The sequence below is a fragment of the Jaculus jaculus genome, chromosome 8 (assembly GCF_020740685.1).
Source record: "Jaculus jaculus isolate mJacJac1 chromosome 8, mJacJac1.mat.Y.cur, whole genome shotgun sequence".
Taxonomy (NCBI): domain Eukaryota; kingdom Metazoa; phylum Chordata; class Mammalia; order Rodentia; family Dipodidae; genus Jaculus; species Jaculus jaculus.
In genome coordinates this window covers 89,933,483-89,958,274 of record NC_059109.1, presented here as the reverse complement: position 1 = coordinate 89,958,274, position 24,792 = coordinate 89,933,483, and the positions used below count along the sequence as shown (strand labels likewise).

The 24,792-nt window shown below is 39.1% G+C and overlaps 1 protein-coding gene across 5 annotated transcripts in view; it reads right to left on the bottom strand.

Annotated features, from left to right (window-relative positions):
- Plcb4 (phospholipase C beta 4) overlaps positions 1 to 24,792 on the bottom strand; it is a 409,699-nt gene that overhangs the window by 238,461 nt on the left and 146,446 nt on the right. For 3 of the 5 annotated variants that reach the window (XM_045156591.1, XM_045156592.1, XM_045156594.1), the window contains one exon: positions 9,076 to 9,135. The exons of 1 other annotated variant lie outside the window; for it this stretch is intronic. The gene's annotated coding sequence lies outside the window, so the exon portion shown is untranslated. The remainder of the gene's footprint in view (positions 1 to 9,075; positions 9,136 to 24,792) is intronic. One more of the 5 variants, XM_045156593.1, reaches the window with a different exon arrangement.

The following is a 24,792-nucleotide window of genomic DNA, read 5'->3' as shown; positions in this document are numbered from 1 at the left end:
CGCAAGCTGACTTGGATCCCTGAACAGACCAGAAATCTTAACCTCTTTGTTGATAGAGGATCTGGCCTTTATAATAACTACTCTTGCATACATACTCAGGGCTGTTTTTGATTGAATGTGTACAGTGTTTAGTTAAATTTTAGAATCTACATGTATTTTATTCCACTCAGCCTGCTTGAATACTCCTATAGCATGGAAACTCAACCCCTAAGAACATCTTTGTAGATACTCTGAGAGTCTTAAGAGCCACACCTAACACCTTAAGGTCCTACCCTGAAAACATATTACATCAAATCAATTGATACAGCTAAGAATACCCAGCTAGCTAGAAAATCCAAGCATTAACTTAATCCAAGATGCAAAAATATATACATTATAACAAAGGAACACTAAAAAGCAAGACGATATAAATCCACCTAAAAGTATTAATGCATCAGAAATGTCCTCCAGTGAGAAAGAGTTAGAAGAAATGCATGAGAAAGAGTTCAAAAGAATGATTATAAATATGTTCAAAGAGGTCAAAGAACACATCAAAACAATCAAAGAGGAAATCAAAGGAATCAAAGAAGATGCAGGACACCAATTTAATGACATAAAGAAGGCAATACAAGACATAAATAAGGAAATAGAAATAATAAAGAAAAACCAGTCAGAATTACTAACAATGAAGAACACAGTTAATGAAATAAAAAACTGTAGAAAATCTCACCAGTAGGATGGATGAGGGAAAGGACAGAATATCTAAGCTAGAAGACCAGGTGGCAGACCTAATGCAGTCCAACAATGAGAAAGACAAACTTATAGAAAAGTATGAGTGGGAATTTCAAGATATTCGGGACACTATGAAAAGATCCAATATAAGAATTCAGGGCATAGTAGAAGGAGAAGAATTCCACTCCAGAGGCATAGTAGGTGTCCTCAACAAAATCACAGAAGAAAATTTCCCCCAAATTGGGAAAGAGGTGCCAATCCACATACAGGAAGCCTTTAGAACCCCAGCCAGACAAAACCCAGAAAGAACCTCTCCTCGCCATATTATAATCAAACTTCCAAAAACACACACCAAAGAAATAATATTGAAAGCAGTTAGAGAGAAAAATCAAGTTACCTACAAAAGCAAGCCCATCAGGATTACAGCAGATTATTCAACACAAACTTTTAAAGCCAGAAAGGCTTGGAGTGATATATTCCAAGTTCTGAAAGATAACAACTGTGAACCAAGGTTACTTTATCCTGCAAAGTTATCCATTCAAATAGATGGAGAAATAAAGACATTCCATGACAAAAGCAGGTTAAAGGAGTATTTGAAGACAAAACTAGCTCTTCAGAAAATACTTGATAGAATCCTCCATGCTGAAGAAAAGGAAAAGCACACATATAAGGAACCTAGAAAAAACAAGCAATAATCAAATACTAGTTACCCGAAGAGAGCGCAGGTAGAACCAGAAACACACACACACACACACACAAAAAAAAATTGCAAACATAAATACACACCTTTCAATAATATCTCTTAATATCAACGGCCTCAATGCCCCAACAAAAAGACATAGATGTGCAGACTGGGTTAAAAAGCAGGATCCTACAATTTGTTGTCTCCAAGAAACTCAACTTTCTACAAACATTATCTTAGGGTGAAAGGTTGGATAATGGAGTTTCAAGCAAATGTGCCTAGAAAGCAAGCAAGGGTTGCTATCCTAATATCTGACAAGGTAGACTTCAGTTAAACATTAGTCAAGAAAGATAAGGAAGGTCACTTTATATTGATTAAAGGCACACTCCAACAGGAGGACATTACAATCTTAAACATATATGCACCTAACATGGGGGCTCCCAAATTCATCAAACAAACACTATTAGAACTAAGGTCACAGAAAACACCAAACACAGTGGTGGTGGGTGACTTTAACACCCCACTCTCATCAATTGACAGGTCATCCCGGGAAAGAATAAACAGAGAGGCATCTGGACTAAATGAGGTCATATAAGGAATGGACTTAACAGATATATACAGGACATTTCATCCAATGGCTGCAGAATATACATTCTTTTCAGCAGCACATGGAACATTCTCTAAAATAGACCATATATTAGGACACAAAGCAAATCTTAACAAATTCAGGAAAATTGAAATAATTCCTTGCATTCTATCTGACCACAATAGAATTAAACTACAAATCAGTAGCAAGAAATGCTATAGAGCATACACAAAATCATGGAAACTAAACAATACACTACTAACTGATGAATGGGTCAATGAAGAAATTAAAAAGGAAATCAAAAAATTTATAGAGTCAAATGATAATGAGAACACAACATACCAAAATCTCTGGGACACAATGAAGGCCGTTCTAAGAGGTAAATTTATAGCCTTAAGTGCCTATATTAAAAAATTAGAAAGGTCACAAGTAAACGACCTAATGCTTCGCCTTAAAGCCTTGGAAAAAGAAGAACAAGGCAAACCAAAAATCAGTAGACGGGAAGAAATAATAAAGACTAAGGCAGAAGTTAATGAAATAGAAACAAAAAGAACAATCCAAAGAATTAATGAAACAAAGAGTTGGTTCTTTGACAGGATAAACAAGATTGATAAACCATTAGCAAATCTGACCAAAAGAAAGAGAGAAGAGACACAAATTAATAAAATCAGAGATGAACAAGGTAACATCACAACAGATTCCAGAGAAATTCAAAAAATCACAGGGACATACTATAAAAGCATATACTCCACAAAGTATGAAAATCTGAAAGAAATGGATGATTTCCTTGATCTATATGACCTACCTAAATTAAATCAAAATGAGATTAATCACTTAAATAGACCTATAACAAACATGGAGATCCGAGCAGTTATCAATAATCTCCCAACTAAAAAAAGCCCAGGCCCGGATGGATTCACTGCTGAATTTTACCAGACTTTTAAGGAAGAGCTAACACCATTGCTTCTTAAGCTTTTCCAGGAAATAGAAAAAGAAGGAATTCTACCAAACTCCTTCTATGAGGCCAGCATCACCCTGATACAAAAACCAGGCAAAGATAGAACAAAAAAAGAAAATTACAGACCAATCTCCCTCATGAACATAGATGCAAAAATTCTCAACAAAATATTGGCAAACAGAATACAAGAGTATATCAAAAAGATCATTCACCCTGACCAAGTAGGCTTTATCCCAGAGATGCAAGGATGGTTCAACATACGCAAATCTATAAATGTAATACATTATATAAACGGGTTGAAAGACAAAAATCACATGATCATCTCACTGGACGCAGAGAAAGCATTTGACAAAATCCAACATCCCTTCATGATAAAAGTCCTACAGAGACTGGGAATAGAAGGAACATATCTTAATATAATAAAGGCTATTTATGACAAGCCTACAGCCAACATATTACTAAATGGGGAAAAACTGGAAGCTTTCCCACTAAAATCAGGAACAAGACAAGGGTGTCCACTGTCCACACTTTTATTTAATATAGTTTTGGAAGTCTTAGCCATAACAATAAGGCAAGAGACCCACATAAAAGGGATACAAATTGGAAAGGAAGAAATCAAGTTATCATTATTTGCAGATGACATGATTCTATACATAAAGGACCCTAAAGACTCTACTAGCAAGCTGTTAGAGCTGATCAAAACCTACAGCAATGTAGCAGGATACAAAATAAATACACAGAAATCAGTAGCCTTCATATATGCTAACAACAAACACACAGAGGATGAAATCAGAGAATAACTCCCGTTCACAATTGCATCAAAAAAAAAATAAAGTACCTTGGAATAAACCTAACCAAGGAAGTAAAGAATCTCTACAATGAGAACTTTAAAACACTCAAGCGAGAAATTGCAGAAGACACTAGAAAGTAGAGAAACATCCCTTGTTCCTGGATTGGAAGAACCAATATTGTGAAAATGGCAATCTTACCAAAAGCAATCTACACATTTAATGCAATCCCTATCAAAATTCCAAAGGCTTTCTTCATGGAAATAGAAAAAACAATCCAAAAATTCATTTGGAATCACAAAAAACCTCGAATATCTAAAATAATACTGAGCAACAAAAATGAGGCTGGTGGTATCACCGTACCTGATTTTAACCTACACTACAGAGCCTTAGTAACAAAAACAGCATGGTACTGGCACAAAAACAGACATGTAGATCAGTGGAACAGAATAGAGGACCCAGATGTAAGCCCAAGTAGCTATAGCCACCTGATATTCGATAAAAATGCCAAAAATACTCATTGGAGAAGAGACAGCCTCTTCAGCAAATGGTGTTTTGAAAACTGGATATATATCTGCATAAAGATGAAAATAGATTCTTCTCTCTCGCCATGCACAAGAATTAAGTCCAAATGGATTAAAGACCTTAACATCAGACCGGAAACTCTGAAACTGCTGGAGGAAAAAGTAGGGGAAACCCTTCAACATATTGGTCTTGGCCAAGATTTTCTGAGTACAACCCCAATTGCTGAGGCAATAAAACCACAGATTAACCACTGGGACCTAATGAAATTACAAAGATTTTGCACCGCAAGGGACACAGTGAAAAAAGCAAAGAGGCAACCTACAGAATGGGAAAAAATCTTCGCCAGCTATATATCTGATAGAGGTTTAATATCTAGGATATACAAAGAACTCAAAAAGTTAAATAATAAGGAATCAAACATGCCAATCAAAAAATGGGCTATGGAGCTAAATAGAGAGTTCTCAAAGGAAGAAATACGAATGGCATATAAGCATCTAAAAAAATGTTCTACATCACTAGTCATCAGAGAAATGCAGATTAAAACTACATTGAGATTCCATCTCACTCCTGTCAGATTGGCCACCATCATGAATCATAAATGTTGGCGGGGATGTGGAAAAAAAGGAACCCTTCTGCACTGCTGGTGGGAATGCAATCTGGTCCAGCCATTGTGGAAAACAGTGTGGAGGTTCCTAAAACACCTAGAGATTGATCTACCATATGACCCAGCTATAGCACTCCTAGGCATATATCCAAAGGACTCATCTCACTTCCTTAGAAGTACGTGCTCAACCATGTTTATTGCTGCTCAATTTATAATAGCTGGGAAATGGAACCAGCCTAGATGTCCCTCAACAGATGAGTGGATAATGAAGATGTGGCACATTTATACAACGGAGTTCTACTCAGCGGTAAAGAAAAATGAAGTTATGAAATTTGCAGAAAAATGGATGGACCTGGAAAGGATTATACTAAGTGAGGTAACCCAGGCCCAGAAAGCCAAGCGCCACATGTTCTCTCTCATATGTGGATCCTAGCTACAGATGACTGGGCTTCTTCGAGAGAATGAAAATATTTAGTAGCAGAGGCCAGTAAGGTAAAAAGGAGACATAAAGGGTAGAGAAAGGAAGGGAGGAGGATACTTAATAGGTTGATATTGTATATATGTAATTACAATGATTGTAATGGGGAGGTAATATGATGGAGAATGGAATTTCAAATGGGAAAGTGTGGGGGTGGGGAGGGAGGGAATTACCATGGGATATATTTTATAATCATGGAAAATGTTAATAAAAATTTAAAAAGAAAAAAAAAGTTTGTGAAAATTCTTTCAAAGGTAAAGGTAACGTATTAGGAAATAAAGGAAAGTTAAAAGAGATAAAAGCTAAAAATGTAATAAAATCAGGCTGCAGATGTAGCTCATTGGTAGAGCACATGCCTAGCATGCATGAGGCCCTAGGCTCAATTCCCAAAATAATAATAATAATAATAATAATAATAATAATAATAATACTGCTATTTAAACTTGGAAATGTTGCCATCAAGAATGATTTCCAGTCATATAATCACATGGTATCTTTGCATCTTTGTTCATGTTTCCATAGCACTGGAGTCATTACTTATAGTGGTATTCATTGAAGGAAAACTTGAAAATCTAGGTTTATCTAGCTCTAATACATATAAAAATTATATTCAATAAACACTACCTAGGCATCTTTAAACACTGTCATTATTTAAGGACTTGGGCTTCTAAAGCACTTCCTTCTCAAGGCAAAGAAATGAATTTTATATAACCTCTGAAATGCTTAAGTCATTGGAAATGACAGGAGGAGGAAGCAGGCATCACAAGTTGCTAGGAGGAGCAAATGCTCTCAGAGGCCAGGCATTGGGCCTTTTCAACCAACTTGTGAGCTCCTGCCACCTCTGGCATGCTTGGTTTCCAAGGGATGGCTCCTGAACCTTCCACCCCCACCCCTTGGAACTTAAAGGGAGGCCTCTTCTATCACCACTGGAGAGAAGCAGGACAGAGATGATGCTATAGCCAAGAACTGACAGGAGAGCTAACAAGCCAGCCTGGCTGCCTCAGTGAGACAGACTTACCCAAGCAGCTGTGCTACAGAGCTCAGATCACAAACCCTCCCCCACAGCAAGACAGAGTAATTATTCTGCTTTGTACTTCCGCTTCCCCTGCACACTCATTAGTGGCCCCTGGAACCCTGATAAATGAACCACCTGTGCAAAAACCCTCTTCTCTGCCTTGATGCATTTTTATTTTAACTATTTGTTGAGATGGAATCATGTTATGAAGCACAGTCTGGTATTGATCCTCCTGTGTCAGCTTTCTCTAATCAGGTGCCACCATGTCCAGCCTCAGTTTCAGTCTCCTAATATGTGCAATATGCTCTGAAAATGTGAAGCCACAGATTTCTGGGATTGTTGTTACTGTGTCAAAAGTAAAGACTTCCATTTACTCAAGCATTTGAAGTCACTATCATTTCTACCAACTAGTTCACGAGCAATATCTTTATTCCTACAAAACAATGCCTAATCCCTAAGAATATACACTTCAGATCCAGGAACAAAAGGAAGAGCTCATAGCTCATATAATACATATGGGTTTCCAGGTATGAGAGAAGTCAGATAGCGTACAAGTTTCTGATGTGTGTATATGGGGTAAAGAGAGGGGGTCAACATTGAAGTGTGGTGAGGGACACACCTAACGCAAATCTGGAGAGTAATCAATATTTGATGCAAACACTTCAAAACAATTCATGCTAGAACAAAGTAGTAAACATTAGTTAGAGTCATATTTCAGTAGCCTTCCACACTAAAATCCTATAGGAAAGAAATTTATGAAGAATTACTTTTTTCACCCCCAATCAAACTTGAAAATCATCTTTGTTTTGACTAAACTCTATTTGTATAGCAAAGCAGTGGTGAGGACAATTCACCCAAAAATAGTCATGTATGTAATTTTTAAAAATTGTTTATTGACGAACACTGGTAACAAGTTCAAGTTGGCATGAATCATGATCTGAAATACACTACTACTAAAACTGAAATGTGCTCTGAATGCATACTATGGCCACTAAAAGGCCTGAAAACCATGTGCAATAACCATTCCTTCAGAACTGCTCACTATTGGAATCAGGCAAAAATAAGGTAGGCAGTTAGAGACAAAACCAGAAATGTTCTGGTTCCAGACTCTAGAAAGGAAGCTATTATAGTATAAAAGATATTCTGGTTAATGTTTTTTTTTTTAATTCCCAAGTTACGATATCCAACAATTAAATGGTACTTGGATAGAGAGGAAATGTTTTTGTTTTTAGGAGAGGATGGGAGAAATAGAAAAGACTCTCTTCTAGCCAAGATTAACACAAAGATATCAACCAACAACAAGTCCAACATATGGCCCTTCGGGGTGGGGAAGAAAAGAGCCCCTACACAGCTACACATGTCTACTGCCCTAGAACAGTAAGTCTAATGAATCTAACTATATCACCCAGTATAGAACATCACCCTTGAATGTAAAACATGTGACTAACAACTTCTGCTTGTTTCCAACTCTTAAATTAATATTTACATTCATTAAGCACAAGATTCTTCCATCTGTGTCAATTATATGCAGCTTATGCCCAATGGCATATGTAAGGAAAACATGACTGCTATACAGGAAAAGGGAATAGTCCAGAAAAATATAATAAGAACTGAGTTAAAAGCAAATGACACATCTCCACTGATTTAAAGTCTAAAATTATTCAGCCCACCTCCATTCTGCTATGCCTAAGACAAGCTTTATGAGTCACCTTCGGAGAGTGGTAAAATGTAGTCCACTTGACTAAAAATAGGTAGGAACATTCAATAATAAATACACTCTTTTGATACTCATATCATTAAAGACTGGTCATTTGGAGATGCGTCAGGTTATGCAATTCTCTCTTCCCCTCACAGAGGCTGGAAGAAAACCACCCAGGGTCATTGCCAGAAGACAGCGCTGCATCCAGCAAAGCATGCTGCACAATGAAGGTTGATGTTTAAAGCTTGGGACCCTTGGTCCACCTGTCACAGGGGACAGTAATGTTGGTGGTTCATGTGATGACTGTATAATGACTTCTTGTTCCTTAAAGGAATAAAAAAGATGCATAGTATAATTTATATGTGACAGATATTATAAAACTACAATTGGGGCTGGAGAGATGGCTTAGCAGTTAAGCGCTTGCCTGTGAATCCTAAGGATCAGAAATGAAATCTTTCACACTGGCTAGAATCCTGAGACTAGCAAAAAGCACTAGAGAGTTATAGTGCTTAAACAAAACAAATTATCCACACAAATTTACTTCTGGTTCCGACTGGACATTTCATGAAGGATTAGGGGAGTGTCAAAGAACTGACTGACATCACATCACTCCACAGACAGCTTCCCAGAAGTTTAGGCTTCTCAGTGATGTTGAATGAGTACAGCCATGATTTTTCATGTTGGTGGCAATCCTCTAAACAAAATCTGCACAAGACTGAAAAGTCACTATCTTTTTCCTCAACAAGAGCTACAGTAAAGACCAGAGAGGTTAGTTCACACCTGATGCTGTTTGAATGCTGCCAACACTGCCACAAGTAGCAAGTTGTACATTAGCACAAGACACAGTGCCCCATGGAATTAGAAAATGGAACCCCTGAAATCTAAGAACATTCTGCCTGATTCCCTACCACATCAAAGAATGTGTGCAAGTCAGATTTAAGAGGCATAGGTGAGGAAATTCATTTGTCAGACCAAATGCTCTAGAATCACACCACCACAGCCCTTCTCTGTGGATCACAGAGTACTTACCAGGCAGCTCTGGACCAGGGGCAACTAACGTCTGCTTGGTCAAACACTGGGAACAGCCCCCTATAAAGCAAACACACACAGACAACCAAAATTCAATGTCAAGGGCTTTCAGTGTTCTCAGGTAGAGAGTCTTTGAACTTCAAAATCAGGATCTACTATATATCTCTTTAAAAACACATCAGGAGGGCTGGAGAGATGGCTTAGTGGTTAAGGTGTTTGCCTGTGAAGCCTAAGAACCAAATGCTTTACTCACCAGATCCCAGGTAGTGATACACATGATGGTGTATGTATCTGGAGTTCGATTGCAGTGGCTAGAAGCGCTGGTGCACCCTTTCTGTCTGTCTGTCCTTCTGTCTCTCATAAATAAATAAATAAAATATTTGTAAAACTTTAAAAAGTCAGGAATGAGAGGCATATTTTATACAACAGAGATACAGAAGTCATCAAATCAGAAATATTTACTGCTACACAGAAGGGTTTATGTGCCCCCACAATGGCACTGATCTCCCATTCCAACTCTGAATTTAGTAAAATAATTAAGCAGCACTTCAACAACAAGACTGTGTAAGATCTTCTTGAAGTAAATATAATTGTCTCTTCTCTGATTAATAGCAAAATGTCCTTAGATGAACTAGAATTACTATGAGTCTTTCCAATGTCCTTACATGAACTGTCATTTGATGAAACTTTCCAAGTAGCACATAGCTAAACAGAAAAGATTCACAGTGAAATCACATCAATCTACAAAGAGTCACATCTGTGTATGTGTTTCTATATTTCTTTTGTTAAAAAATTGCTGTTATCAAGGCAGGTGTGGTGAGGCATGCCTTTAATTCTAGCACTCAGGAGGCTGAGGTAGGAGGATCACTGGGAGTTCAAGGCCAGCCTGAGACTACACAGTAAATTCCAGGTCAGCCTAGGTGAGACCCTACCTAAAAAGAAAAAAAAAAAAATGTTGACCATATCAATTCTGGATTTGGTATTTGATTTCTTGTTTGGCTGAAATTTACACATTAAGACTATTCCTTGACCTAGGGATATATTGGCAACACGGTAGGGAAGTTCATCCATGCAGGACAAAACTATTCCATGAATGAAATAATCTAGATCTAAAGAAACAGTTACATAAAAATCCTCAGATCATTGCATTGTTAATTTTAAAAAATATTTCATTTATTTATTTGCAAGAGAAAGAGGCAAATATATATATATAGAGAGAGAGAGAGAGAGAAAGTGGGTATGCCAGGGCCTCTGGCCACTGCAGATGAGCTCCAAACACTTGTGTCGCCTTCTGCATCTGGCTTATGTAGGTACTGGGGAATCAAACCTGGGTCTTTAGGCTTTGCAGGCTATTGCCACAACTGCTCAGCCACCTCTCCAGTCCCTGCATTATTTATTTTTAAAAGGTATGGTGTATGTGTTCTATGATCCCACTGTGTTTAAACAAACCACACTGATTCATATGTAAACACAGACATAAACATTAATATAGGAAAACAAATAGTAGCAGCTGGGGAGACAGTTCAGTGGGTAACCATGCTTGCTGCACAAGCATAAAGTGTTCTGTCCCCAGTACCCACATAAAATGGTGGGCATGGCTATGCATGCCTATAGTGCCAGTGGCCAGTGGGGCAGAGACAGGAGGATCTCTGGGGCTCCCTGGGCAGTCAACCTAACCAAAAACACAGGGAAATCCAGGTTAAGTGAGATACTCTGTCATGAGGAAATTAGACAGAAGATCTATAAGAAGGATAGGTACCTGGCATTCTCTCCTGGCCTCCTCCTATGTGCACATGGGCACACCCAACATATTCACATACTGGTTAATGAATCAACAAAATGTGTTATATGCATAAAATGACATATTTTTTTTCTATTTTAAAAGCAACATTGATATGTGGCACAGTAAATAAACTTCAAAAACATTATGCTAAGTAATGTAGCCAGTGGCAAAGCCATACAGTGTAAGATTCACATATATCAAATGTCAAGAAGACACAAATCCAGAGGCAGAAAGCAGATTTAGCTTCCTAACAGCAGATGCACAGGGAAGATGAAGGTAACGGCTAGTAGATATGTGAATTCTTTTGGGGTGGTAGAACGTTCCAAGAATAGATTGTTGTGACTATTATATAATTCTGTGACTATATAACAAAAATCTCACTGAACTGGACATTTTAATTAGGCGAATTTTATGTTGGATAAATTACACTTCATTAAAGTATTCAGTGAGGTTGCCAGTGGATATTAATTAGCTGTTTAAACACAAAACAATTCACATTCTCATGGAAAGTACAGCAATGGTAAATGTTTACATTTTTTTCAAGAACTTATTATTGTAATTCTCTAAGGGATCCCTGTCATGGAGAAAAAGAAAATACGATTGTGTTTTAGCCTTCCCAAGGAGCAATGTATGGAAGCTCAGCACATCTCCACACATGATGTCATGGAGTGGAGATGCAGTCTTATTTCAGAGCAACAGAAGAAAATGCCTACAAGTATTTCACCCACACAACAGAGAAAACGGGATGACTCTTGCGGTATTCAAACCTATGATCGATGACTTCTTAAAATCCCTCCAGTGGAAGTGTAAGTTAAGAAAGGAAATGAGTGGGATAAAGCACATCATGGACCCCCAAACAGCAGCATGCTACCGTAAAACTCACCAAGCCTGAAAATCTAGTTTCAGTTAGTCTACCTCATTCAGTGTTTTCCCGTGCAGTACTGATAGGCCGATGTCTCCACAGTGTCACTCCACACATACTGAGGGGTCCACTAAGCGCCAGACAGCCTTGGGAACGCAGCACTGAAGAAAACTGACACAGCTCTGGAACTCATCAGCTCCCTCCCTCCAGCTCCTTCTGCTTCCCCAGGCCCACATACCTTCCCTCCTGAGGCTGTAAAGAAGACAGAGCCTGTCTTCTGCCTGACCTGCCCACAACCAGGCTCAGGTGACTCTACTGTGGGCTTTTAAAATTTGACTTGTTTTTTATATTAAAAAATATGAAATATTCTCTTTATTTCTCTAGTCAGTTTGGGGTTTCAGGTCTTACATTCAGGTACTTAGTACATTTGGAGTTGATTTATCCAGGGAAAGAGACAGGGTCTAGATTCATTCTTCTAAGTGTAGATATACAGTTATTCCTAACACCATTTGTTCAAAATTCTGTCTTTTCTCTAATACATGGTTTTGGTCCTTTGTCAAAAACCAGATGACTATAGGTACATGGGTTTATACCTGAATAGTATACATAATGTTATTATATATTTTATATTATATTATATCATACTATTATCTATGTGTCTGTTTTGTGACTGTATTATAGGTCAGTCATCTAACTTGAAATCAGGTGTGGTAATACCTCCAGTGGTATTCTTTCGGGTGAGGATATTTTTGGCTGCCTGGGGTCCATTCTGCTTCCATATGAATGTTGAGATTACTGTTCCTATTTCACTGAAGAATGGTATTGGAGTGTTGACTGGGATTACCTTGAATCTGTATGTGGCTTTTGCTATGGTGGCTATTTTCACAATATTAACTCTTGCAATCCACAAGCATGGGAGATCTTTCCATCTTCTGGTATCTTCCTCAATGGCTGTCATGGGTGCTTTAAAGTTTTCATGGGAGAGGTCTTTCATTTCCTTATTTAGGGATATTCCAAGATATTTAACTTTTTGTGACTATTGTGAAAGAGACTGTTTCTATGATTCCTTTCTCAGTATGTCTGCCATTACTAAACAAAAAAGCTACATACGTGTGTGTGTATGTTAGTGTTGTATCCTGCCACCTTGCTGACAGTGTCTAGCAGTTCTAGTAATTTTCTGGCAGATATTTTAGGGTCTTATATATAGAATCATATCATTTGCATATAAGGATAATTTGACTTTATCTTTTCAAATTTGTATCCCTTTTCATTTCTTTCTCTTGTTTTACCACTTGGCTAAGACTTCAAGTACTATATTAAATAAGAGTGGAGACAGTACACACCATCTTCCAGATATTAGTGGAAACACTGACAAAAATTTCTTGTACATATCTTTATTATGTTGTGGTATGTTCCCTCTATCCCTAGTCTATCCAATGTTCTTGATCATAAAGAAATGTTGGACTTTGTCCAAGGCCTTTTCTGCATCTGAGACCATCATGTGACCTGTTCCTTTAAAATCTGTGTGACATACTACATGTAATGATTTATACTTGAACTATCTTTGAATCTGTGGGATAAAGCCAACATGATCAAGGTGATCTTTTGGATCTGTTCTTGAATTTGGTTTGCAAGTATCTCAGATTATTTTGCATGTATGTTCATCAGGACTATTGATCTACAGATTTTTTTTCCCCTGTATCCCCATCTGGTTTTACTATTAGTGTAGTGCTGGCTGCATAGAAGGAGGTGAAGAGCAGTAACTGTTTTTCTATGTTGTGGAATAATTTGAGAAGCAGTGGTTTCCATTCATTACAGGTTTGATAGAATTCTGCAGTGAACCAGATGGACCTGGGCTCTTTATGGTTGGGAGATTCTTAATCATACTTTGATCTCATTGCTTATTATAGCTCTGTTAAATTATCTCATCTCAGCTTAACTTTGGTAGATCATTTTCATTGAGAAATTCATCTACTTCTTTTTAGCTTTCCAATTTGGTAAAATATAGGTTTTTGAAGTTATGTCCTCATGACCCAGTTTCATTTGAATTTGTTGTAACATCTCCTGTTTTATCTCTAACCTTATTGATTAGGGTTTTCTCTTCCTTTCTTTTTGGTTAATCTGACCAAGGCTTTGCCTCACTATGATCCTGGTAGCCCAGCAAGTATGGCAAACAATCAATATATGGGACCTCATGAAACTATTGTGCAGTTAAGAAAACCATTAACTGAGTCAAGAGACAATCTAGGAAAATGGGAGAATATCTTTGCCAGCTACATATCTGACAAAGGAAAAATGCAATTCACGGGAAAAATGGATAAACCTAAAAATATATACTAGTGTGGAAGCCCCAGTTGAGAAAGACAAATGCCACATGTTCTCTCTTGTATGTGGACCCTAACATTGAATGTTTTAAATTGGTATGTGAGTTGGAAGTAAGAATCAATAAAAATGACCAAGAAACCAAAATGAGGCCATGAGTGTAGGGCATGGGGAACTCAAGGGGAGGGAAGAGTAGATAGGTAAATAGAGGGTCAGAATACTAGGGACTGAAAGATCTAAGGGAGGCCAGAGGAAGAGGATGAAAGAGAGGAGGGGGCGGAAGGAATATTAACCAAAACTAATGTACACATAAACCATATCGAAACCTACTATATAGTCAGGTAATTTAAAATTTAAGTTTTAAAAAGAGAAAGTTTAGCCAGGCGTGGTGGCATGTGCCTTTAATCCCAGCACTCGGGAGGCAGAGGTAGGAGGATCGCCATGAGTTCCAGGCCACCCTGCGACTCCATAGTGAATTCCAGGTCAGCCTGGGCTAGAGTGAAACCCCACCTCGAAAAACCAAAAAAAAAAGAAAAAAGAGAAAGTTTAAAGTCAGGCATGGTGGCACACACCTTTAATTCCAACACTCTGGAGGGAGGCAGAGGTAGGAAGATCACCGTGAGTTCAAGGTGAATTCTAGTTCAGCCTGGGCCAGAGTGAGACCCTACCTCAAAAAACCAAAAGGAGAGAGAGAGAGACAGAGAGAAAGCTTTTGGGCAGGTAGAAGTACCCTATGGGGTGGTATAGAATGCTGTTCTCAGAAGCCATAGGTTGTTACAGGAAAATCCCAATGCCAGAGGTAGGAAAACTTCAGTGAGTTGTTGATCAGGAGTCCCAAGAAGCCCCCAAAACAATACATACTATTGCCAACGCTCTTGGTTGCCCACCAGAACTAGATGGTAAGACTGTTACTGAAGATACCACATACTTTGGATCCAGGACGCTGAGAAATCAAGCCATAACTAAACGGGAAGCCTCTTCCCTGCTGGCTAGTTGCTGTAGGCTAGAATGTGCTGTGTGGTCTTCTGGGTGGGAAAAGTCACCAACAGTCTTAACCAGCAGTGGAATCAGCCATCCAGGCAACAGGTGCCCATGTGGACAATACTGGCATGACTGCTACGGGAAACCAGCTGTTCTATGATTGGCTCTGAAGCCCACTCTACAGGAGGAAATACATACCTGGTACTGAAAACCCAGCCAAAAGCTTATGGCTGGGTAAGTCATAGACCCAAGGAGGGAAGCTACTACTGATGTTTGGCTAAATAAATACCTGTGCCCATCAAATTACCCTCTAAATATTTATGTTTATGTGCATAGACTAATGATGCACTTATCTTTAGTGAGGTAACATTCTTTTAGCAGATGACAATGATGACTGGGGAAGACTCAAAACTCCTCAAAGTGCTGAGAAGTGATAGTTAAGTGCTTAGCCCTAAATGAGACATCCACCCAGGCTGGGGAAGCATCAAAGAGGAGGGAGCAGAAACAATGTAAGAGACAAAGGATAGGGAGCCATCCTTGAAGTGCTATCTTTTTGACATGACATGAGCAGTTGTCCTTATTCATATTAATACTGGGCCGGCCCACCAACAGATTCACCATGGATGACAGAGGAAGGCAAAAAAAGAAAATATGTATATATACCATGAAAGAAGACGGACTAGTTGGAAAGAAAAAAAGGTTCAATGAAAGGGTATGGGGACAAAAGAAATAGGAAAGGAGTATGATCAAAAGACAGCGTGTACAAATATGAAATCTATCAATAAAAATGTAAAAATGTGAGATTTCGTAAGTACCTACAATCTCAGCTTCTCTCAGAACTGTGGATGATTTAGTAATACTAGAACCAAAACTTTGTAGATAATTCAGCTAGCAGCCATTCAGCAACTGTCCCTTCAGAGGAAGCCTGGGCTTGCCCACCCCGAGCCCTAGGTCTTCGTGAACTTTGATTCGGCCCACTCAGTCTGTCACCTATGTTGTCCTCTCACCTAGCCTTGGAGTTAGGGTGTCCCTAAATAACAGGAATTTCCAGCCAGGTTTCTGAGCTTAGAGAAAAAGGGAATATGATTTCCTGTTCAGTAAATGCTTTTGCCACCATGCAGTAAATGCCCACCTAGAGAGCTGTCTAGCCATTAATTTGTACCTCTCTAAGTCTATTGCTCATGTGAGAAACTACTGCACACTATTTGCTCAGTGTTATGGCTCCTACATCTGTCATGACAAGAGCTAACTGCACTAAAATATGAAATGGGGAGCTCTTCATAGGAGCCATTAGGAGCCATTATATGGATGTTTCTTTATTTTTCTCAAAATAATAGTAATAACTTTGCAATTGCCAACCTACATTCTTTTGCTGGGTTTCCTTTTATGTATTCATCTTCTGTAGCTATATAACAAATTACCACACAAACAATCACTTAACAACACACATTGATTAGCTCCCAGTCTGGCTGGTCAGAAGTCAGGACAACGCTGCAATGCTCTGAGTAATAGTAATTCCTTTTCTCTCAGTATGCCTCTGCCTCTCTCTCCCCTCCCCCCCCCCCCCACTCTCTCTCTCTCTCTCTCTCTCTCTTCTCCTCCCCTTCTCTGTTATTAAGGATTAAACCCAAAGTCTCATACAAGCCAGGAAGGTATTCTACAAATGAGCTATATGCTCAGCTCTATTTACTTTTTGAAATAGTGTCTCAGGTGGCTCTGTTGCGCAATGGCTAGTGCACTGGGCTTCTAGTTCATGAAATGAAATAGTGTCTCACTATGTTGTCCAGGATGACTTTGAACTCCCTGAATAGTCTAAGCAGGCCTTGAATTTGTGATGCTCCCTTCTCAGCTGAGATTACAGGCGTGCACTGCCAGGCCTGGCTAGTAGTACCCTTCTCAGTTTTGCTTTGCTTTGACTTTTTTTGAGAAAACATCTCACTACATAGCCCAGGTGAGCATCAAACTCATGATCTTCCCTGCTTCAGCCTCCCAAATGCTATAAAAACCAGCGTGTGTCACCACACAAGGCTTTAAATTCTTCCAGTCAATTGCGTTTTGCAACATAAACTGGTCAGAGGGATAACACCGTTAACCACATCCTAAACATTATATGGATATGTCCACCAAGGCTAGGAGTCTTGAAGGCCACCTGAGAGTTCTGCCTTTGCACCCAGGTTCCTGCCAGCATGCATCTATTACCTGTGTCCCCCAGACTAGGACGGGGATCACATAACCAGAAACAGTACCTGGCCAATCGAAACACTAATCAAAGTTTAAACCCGAGGCTATATTGTGTGGTGTGGTGTGGTGTGATGTAGTGTTGTATGGTGAGGTGTGTGTGAATGAACAGTACATGCATTGTGTGTGTGCTCCCATGCACTCACAAAGGAGGCCAGGGGATTGTTGCATGTTGACCTCTATGGCTCTTTCACTTTATTTCTTTGATATGGAGTCTCTCAAGAGCCTGGGGCTTCTATGTTCAGTCACACTGGCTGACCAACAAGCCCCAGTAATTCCGCAGTCTCTCCCTCCCACAAGACTGAGATTAAGAGCATGCATGCCCAGGCTCAGCTTTTCATGTGAGTGCTGGGGATTGAGCTGAGGCGATCTCAGGTCCTCCTGCTTGTGCACTCAGCACTCTGACTCACTGAGCCATTTACATAGCCCAGAGACTGTACTTTTAGCAATTCCCTTAGAATCTCTAATAACATCTCTAAGATTCCAAGGGTAAGAATGCATGCACCCTATGACCTAAAGGGGGCATGTCCTACCAGAAGCATGCATCCCAGAATAGCTAGGAATATGACCCAACATTTGTAGATGACATTATGTGGCAATGTCAAAAGGTTGGACACCTGTAAACCTATACAAGATGTTGCTCTCTTTTGTCTTAAACCATAAAATCTTATAAAACTGGATGTTTAAAAAATTGACATTCTTTAAAAAAAATAACAGTATATAGAAAGACAAAAAAACTTGTATTTGTTTGATTTGTTTTATAAAGACAGTGTACAAATAACATAGGCTGATTTTTTTTTTAATTGAATAAGGTTGTCTTTTCTACATAGTATAAGCCAATTGAAGTGCTCCTTAAATTAGTTATTAAAAGTTGAATGAAGGTAACACATACACCACTATAAGAATAATGTAAATGTATAAAGACAATTAAAGTATCCTTTATATACCTTCTAGCCTATAGCATATCCAACACTTTATTTACTTGTTTATTTATCAATTTATGAGAGAGAAAGAGGCAGAGACAGAGAGAAAAAAAAATGAGCATGTCAGAGCCTTTAGTCTCTGCAACTGAATTCAAGATGCACATGCCACCTTCTGCATCTGGTTTACGTGGGTCCTGGGGAATTGAACCTGGGTCCTTTGGTTTTTCAGGCAAATGTCTCAACTGCTAAGCCATCTCTCCAACCCTCTAACACTTTTTTAAAAGAAAGAAAATGAGTTGGGGAGATGGGTCAACAATTAAAAGCACTGGCTATTTAAGCATGAGGCCTCTGAGGCCTGAAAACACCAAGTTTGATTCACCAGAGCACACATAAAAAGTGGGGTGTGGCCACATACATCTGTAACACCAGTCTATAGAGTCTAGAGAACACTGGGGTTTGCTGATGGACAACAGCTCCAGGTTGAGGGAAACCCAATCTAAAGAAAATACATGAATGAGCAATAAGAGAACACGTGACCTTCACATGAACATACATGGGGCATGCATGTGGGTATGCATGTACGTGTACACATACACAAACACACACATGCATATACTATACATTATGGGACTGAATAGATGGCTTGGCAGTTTAAGGTACTTGCTTGCAAAACCTGTCATCCTGGGTTCAATTCCACAGCCATGCACTGAAAGCCAGACAGGCATTTGTTTACAGTTGTTTGATGTGCCCATATATACATACATACACACACACACACACACACACACACACACGATCTAAATATTTTTAAACACCATACACCATACACACATACCACATTTACTATTTATACACAAACACACATGCAAAACAATTAAAATAAATATATAAAAAGGAGAAATAATTATCTTCAAGAAACTTCCCTTCAAATACATGTTTAGTTAGAGGATGTATAGTTTCATTTGACAAGTTAAGATGCAAAATCAATAATAATAACTACCACTCATGCCATATTCCCGTGTCCTGGCACTACTCTCGAGGTTTTATGTCTGTTACCATATTATCTCTCACAAAGTTTTTCGCAGACAAGGAGACTGAGGCACAGAGCGGCCATGTCACCTATCCAGAGTCATGTGGCAAGTAAGCAACTGAATCGAAACCCTGATGCACAAGCTCCAGGACCTTCCTCTGAAGAACTGCAATGCCTGTGTACCCATTTGTGTTTTCACACTATAAAACAGGGGTGGCATCTGCAGCTATTCTAAGAGACAAGTCGATGGCCAAGCACTCATGTGCTGACCTCAATCAGATCTGGCTCATGTCCACAGCTGAGTGGGCAGTGAGGCCCTCAGCTCTACAAAGCAATACATTTCCATGCCACACATAAATACACTGTGTCATCAGCAGCCTCATTCAGAAAAGCCTATGAAGTCCTCTAAAAGAAAATAGTGCTGGCATTCCTCGAACCCCTATGACTTCTTTTGGAAGGGGAGAGAAGAAATGTATAGTTGATTCCATCCTTTTCATTTTTCTCACCTAAAACCTCTTTTATTATGCCTTATGTAGAAATTGACAGGTTGAGGAAAAACTGAGATCAGAGTAAAAGCTAATCTCAGAAGGAAGACACAAAAGCCACTGGGTCCCCATACTCTACAGAACAGGGTCCTCCTCTAGGTAAAGAGAAAAGAAGACCCACAGTCATTCATCTCAAATCTTTCCATCAGCGAACCCAACCATAGCAGAGACAGCCTGTGCCCAGAGACCAGGCACCACAGATCCCAAGGAGCCCATGCTCAGCAGTTATAGTACTGAGTCACTGTAGGAGCAGGGTGTGGAGCACAGTATTAAAGCTTGACATTGGAAGTGGATTCGCTTTCAGTAACTCATTTCTACAACTAAGTTGGGCAAGTCTGCAAGTCAGGTGGCATTAACACAGTGATTTTCCTGGTCCTTCTAAGACACTAACCAAGGACTATTATCTACTGTGTCAGGGCAATCTGCACATGGAGATGTGAGCTACCACTCTATTTTAGTCAGGCCTCTTTACTGTCCCTTCTATTTAGTCCCAGTGGCTATGTTCTTGTGGTTAGTAGCAGAGATCACAGAAATGTAAATGTGTTTATTTTTTTCAAAGAAACCTCTCAAATCTGATGCACTGGGATACTGCTTGTTTGAGGTCTTAAGTTTTTATAGGATTTTGTTGGAACATCTCATACTAAATAATTGGATTTAAAACAGGCACACTGTCCAGCCAGACATTGAAGTATGTCTGAGATGGCACATACACGAAGCATCCCTGGCTGCTGTAGTCCTTGGTGATCCCCTGGAAGATTCCAGCAAGTCTCAGTTTCAGAAGCCTGGATGTTTGCCAACCCAGGTAATTATCCTCTGCCTACCTAATTTCCCCAGGCAATTTTAATTGAAAATGGCTTTATCCTTTACTTCAGTTCTGAGGTGCTCTGAAGTGCCCTGTGTCCTGCTTCTTGCCTTTATCATAAGCTGGCTAAGCTGATTTCTTTTTGATATTTGAGATAGATAAAAGAAAGCTTGCAGTGCTCCTAAGGAAATATATGATAAAGATGAGTCATTTAATTAGTCTCAAACTATTATGCCAAACACCATTAGCAGGAGTTGCATGATATTCCTTCTTGCAGTTTAATAAATATTGTTTTGTGTACAGAAACATAAAGGTTTGCTTACAGAAATAACACACACATACACACACACACACAAACACACACACACACACACACACACACACAGTGGCAGAGTGGGAGGGACACAGAAATTATTTTCCTGGTGTCATTTTTAAAACAGCTTAATTTCCAAAAACTAAAAAATAAACCTGGTTTACAGTTAGCAAAACAAGTCATAGCATTTAACAGAGGTACAACTTCACAGAATATACAATAGAAATATACATTCTGTTGACTTCCAGTCAACACGCTTTTCAATCAATGCTTCACTCAATGCAAACCATAAGTGCAAGTTGTGTATGCTATGCTAAACCTCCTAGAAACACCACTAGAAAAGTGAAAAAGCATGAAATACTCAGTGTTAAAAGGAAAAAAAATTAATGATAACAATAGGGATGAATCTCAAGGGAATTTTATAAGAGAAGCTAATCACAGGGGGTTGGAGAGATGGCTCAGTAGTTAAGGCGCTTTCCTGCAAAGCCTAACAAACCAGCTTTGATTCCCCAGTACCCACATAAAGTCAGACACATAACATGGCACGTGCATCTGGAGTTTGTCTGCAGCAGCTAGAGGTACTACTGTGCCCATTCTCTCCCTCTCTCCCTTCCTCCCTCCCTCCCTCCCCCCCTCTGTCCCACTCTGCTTACAAATAAGTATTTTAAAACATTAATACATTATATAATTCCAGTTATATAGCTTGCTTGAAATGAGAAAAGTATACAGAAGAACCACAGAACTGTGATTTTCAGGGTTAGGGAAGAGAAGAGGAAGAAGGGTGGCTGTGAAAGAATCCCAGAAGAGCCATGAAGTGAAAGACATTGGGATTTTGCCTGTGGGGGTAGACTGAAGCTACAGGAAATTTAAGTGGATAGAAAAGGAATGAATACACACATAAATGCATCAAATTACAAAATCTTATAACATCAATGAATTAACATGAATTTCATAGGTGTGCTATTGTTTTGTGGATTGTTTTTTAAATTTTTGTTTCTTTGAGATATGGTCTCAATCAAGCCCAGGATAACGTGGAATTCACTATGTAGTCTCAAAGTAGCCTTGAACTCACAGCAATCCTCCTACCTCTGCCTCCTACGTGCCAGGGTTAAAAGCATATGCCACTGGCTATCTTGTGTGTTTTCTTTAATATTCATTTATTTATTTATTTATTTATTTATTTATTTATTTATTTATTTGAGAGAAAGGGGCAGACAAAGACAGTACTTACCCCAGGGCCTCCAGCCACTGCAAACAAACTCCAGACACGGGCTGGACAGATGGCTTAGTGGTTAAGGAGCTTGCCTGCGAAGCTTAAGGACCCAAGCTCAATTCACCAGGTCCTACTTAAGCCAGATGCACAAGGTGGTACATGTGTCTGGAGTTTGTTTACAGTGGCTAGAGGCCCTGGTATGCCCATTCTTTCCCTTTCTCTCTCTCTCTCTCTCTCTCTCCCTCTCTCCCTCCCTCCCCCCCCCAACCTACCTAACAAATAAATAAAGAAAAACAGATCATTAAAAGAAAACTCCATGCCACCTTGTGCTTCTGGCTTACCTGGGTCCTGGGGAAGTGAACCTAGGTCCTCCTTAGGCTTAAAAGACAAGTGCCTTAACCACCAATCTCTCCAGCCCTGTTTTGTGGGTTTTAATAGGGAAAACTGGAAAAGGATATTTGTGATTGCCCTGCATTACATTTGATAAACCACAAATGAGCCTACAGTAACCTCCAAAAGTAACCTCAAGGCAGGAAGTGGGTATGAAACTCAACTCAATACCAGAAAAACTTGCTAGCACACACAAGATTTTAGGTTCAACCTGTAATAATGCAAACAAAAAAAGAAAGGTAAAATAAAAGGCAGAGAATGTAGCTCAGAGGTAGAATGCCTACCTAGTAAGTACAAGACCCTGGGTTCAATACCCAGCCCTGAAAAAAAAAATGGAGAATTTAATCTTTAGAACATATTTTTGCCGGGCGTGGTGGCACACACCTTTAATCTCAGCACTGGAGAAGCAGAGGTAGGAGGATTGCCATGAGTTCAAGGCCAGCTTGAGAGTACATTGTAAATTCCAGGTCAGCCCAGGCTACAATAAGATCCTACCTTGAACAACCAAAAAAAAAAAAAAAAAATGTTTTTTAAGAATATATTTTAGAGCCAGGCGTGGTGGCACACGTCTTTAATCCCAGCACTTGGGAGGCAGAGGTAGGTGGATCATCATGAGCTCGAGACCACCCTGAGACTACACAATGAATTCCAGGTCAGCCTGGACTAGAGTGAAACCCTACCTCAAAAAAAAAAAACAAGAATATACTTTATTCAACTCAACTCAATAGCTACAAGACAGTTTCACACAATCCATGTATATGTAATTTATATAAAAATTGAGATATGTTGCTGGCTTTTTCTTTTTAATTCTAAGTCTTTTGAATTGGCATACACTATAAACTACATACCTCTATTCAAATTATCATCATTTCCAGCAGTCACATGTGACTTGGCTTCCAATACTGCACAAACTGCACAGCAAAAATACTTTAAGCACAGCACCCATTCCCCTAAACTCCCTAGTGACACATGTTCTGTCATGTGAAACATCTTAACCTGGAAAAAGTCTTTTATAGAACTACTTAATATAGAAAGCCTTAAAGCTTAGATGCTCACTAAAAAATGTGATTGTGCTTAAAGAAGGAATTACACCAGTAATACCAGCTTGAATATACTTTGGAATATGGTAATGATGATAGTCAGAAGAAGAGGAGTAACTAATTTCTACTAAACAGATTCAATTCTTAAAAAAATATATACAAAAAAAGTAAAATAAAATATCCAAGCAGAGTTTTGGAAACCACTAGCATTACTACTAAAATATATAAACTGAATTTAAGAACTAAGATATTAATCATTTTTTAATGTTTTACTTGTTTATTTACTTATTTGACAGAGAAAGGGGGCGAGAGAGAATGGGCACACCAGGGCCTCCAGTCACTGCAAACGAACTCCAGACGCATGTGCCCTCTTGTGCATCTGGCTAACGTGGGTTCTGGGGAATCGAACCTGGGTCCTTCGACTTTGCAGGCAAATGCCTTAACTGCTAAGCAATCCCTCCAGCCTAGTTGTTAACTATTTTTGAACCTTTGTAATTTTGTGGGGTGTTTTTACTCTCTGTTTTCTTTCTTTTGCTTTCTTCTTTCCCGTGGTAATGAGAAGCAGAATTATTATAAAATAAGAAAGCCTTAGTGGTTTGCTGTTTAGAGCCTTGAAACTTTGGGTCTCAATTTTCCTCCAAAGTAGCCATGGGGCGAAAGAAAGAAGGAATCAAGTGTGTGAAAGCAGCTTTGAAAAATATATAGAATTAGGCCAAATCTCCTGGGACTCTGAAAGTAAAACAGGATGCAACCAAGTCTGAGCAGAAGCTTCCAAGGCTCAATCTCAAAAGACCAGGGCACTCTCCACCCCCCTTGAAAGAGAGAATGAAATGAGAAAACACTATTCCCAAATGGAGCCTTGAGGAGTATAAGGAGTATAGGTATGGGAGTGAGAGAGACCTATCTTTGAGAATACAAGTCAATTAACCTCTCCTGGACCTAGTTTCCTTGTTTTCAAAGCAGCAAAATTATCTATCTTGCTCACTGTTGTGAAGTTAAATGGAATAATACACAAGAACAGCCCATCACATTCTTGTTGCCTGGAGTGGGTATTCAATTACAGTCCTCTCCCACTCCTTTATTTCTGTACTCAAATCACTACTTATGTAGAAAAAACAACCTGTGCAAATTAAACTAAGAATAGTAACATGAGAAACTCAAGAGCTACTGCTCTAGAAAAATGCCAGAAAGTGCTGCATTTTAATCTGCAATGACTCATTTCGAATCTGCTGCCAGGATGCTGTTCTCATGATCACTCTAGGTTTGTAGTTAAGA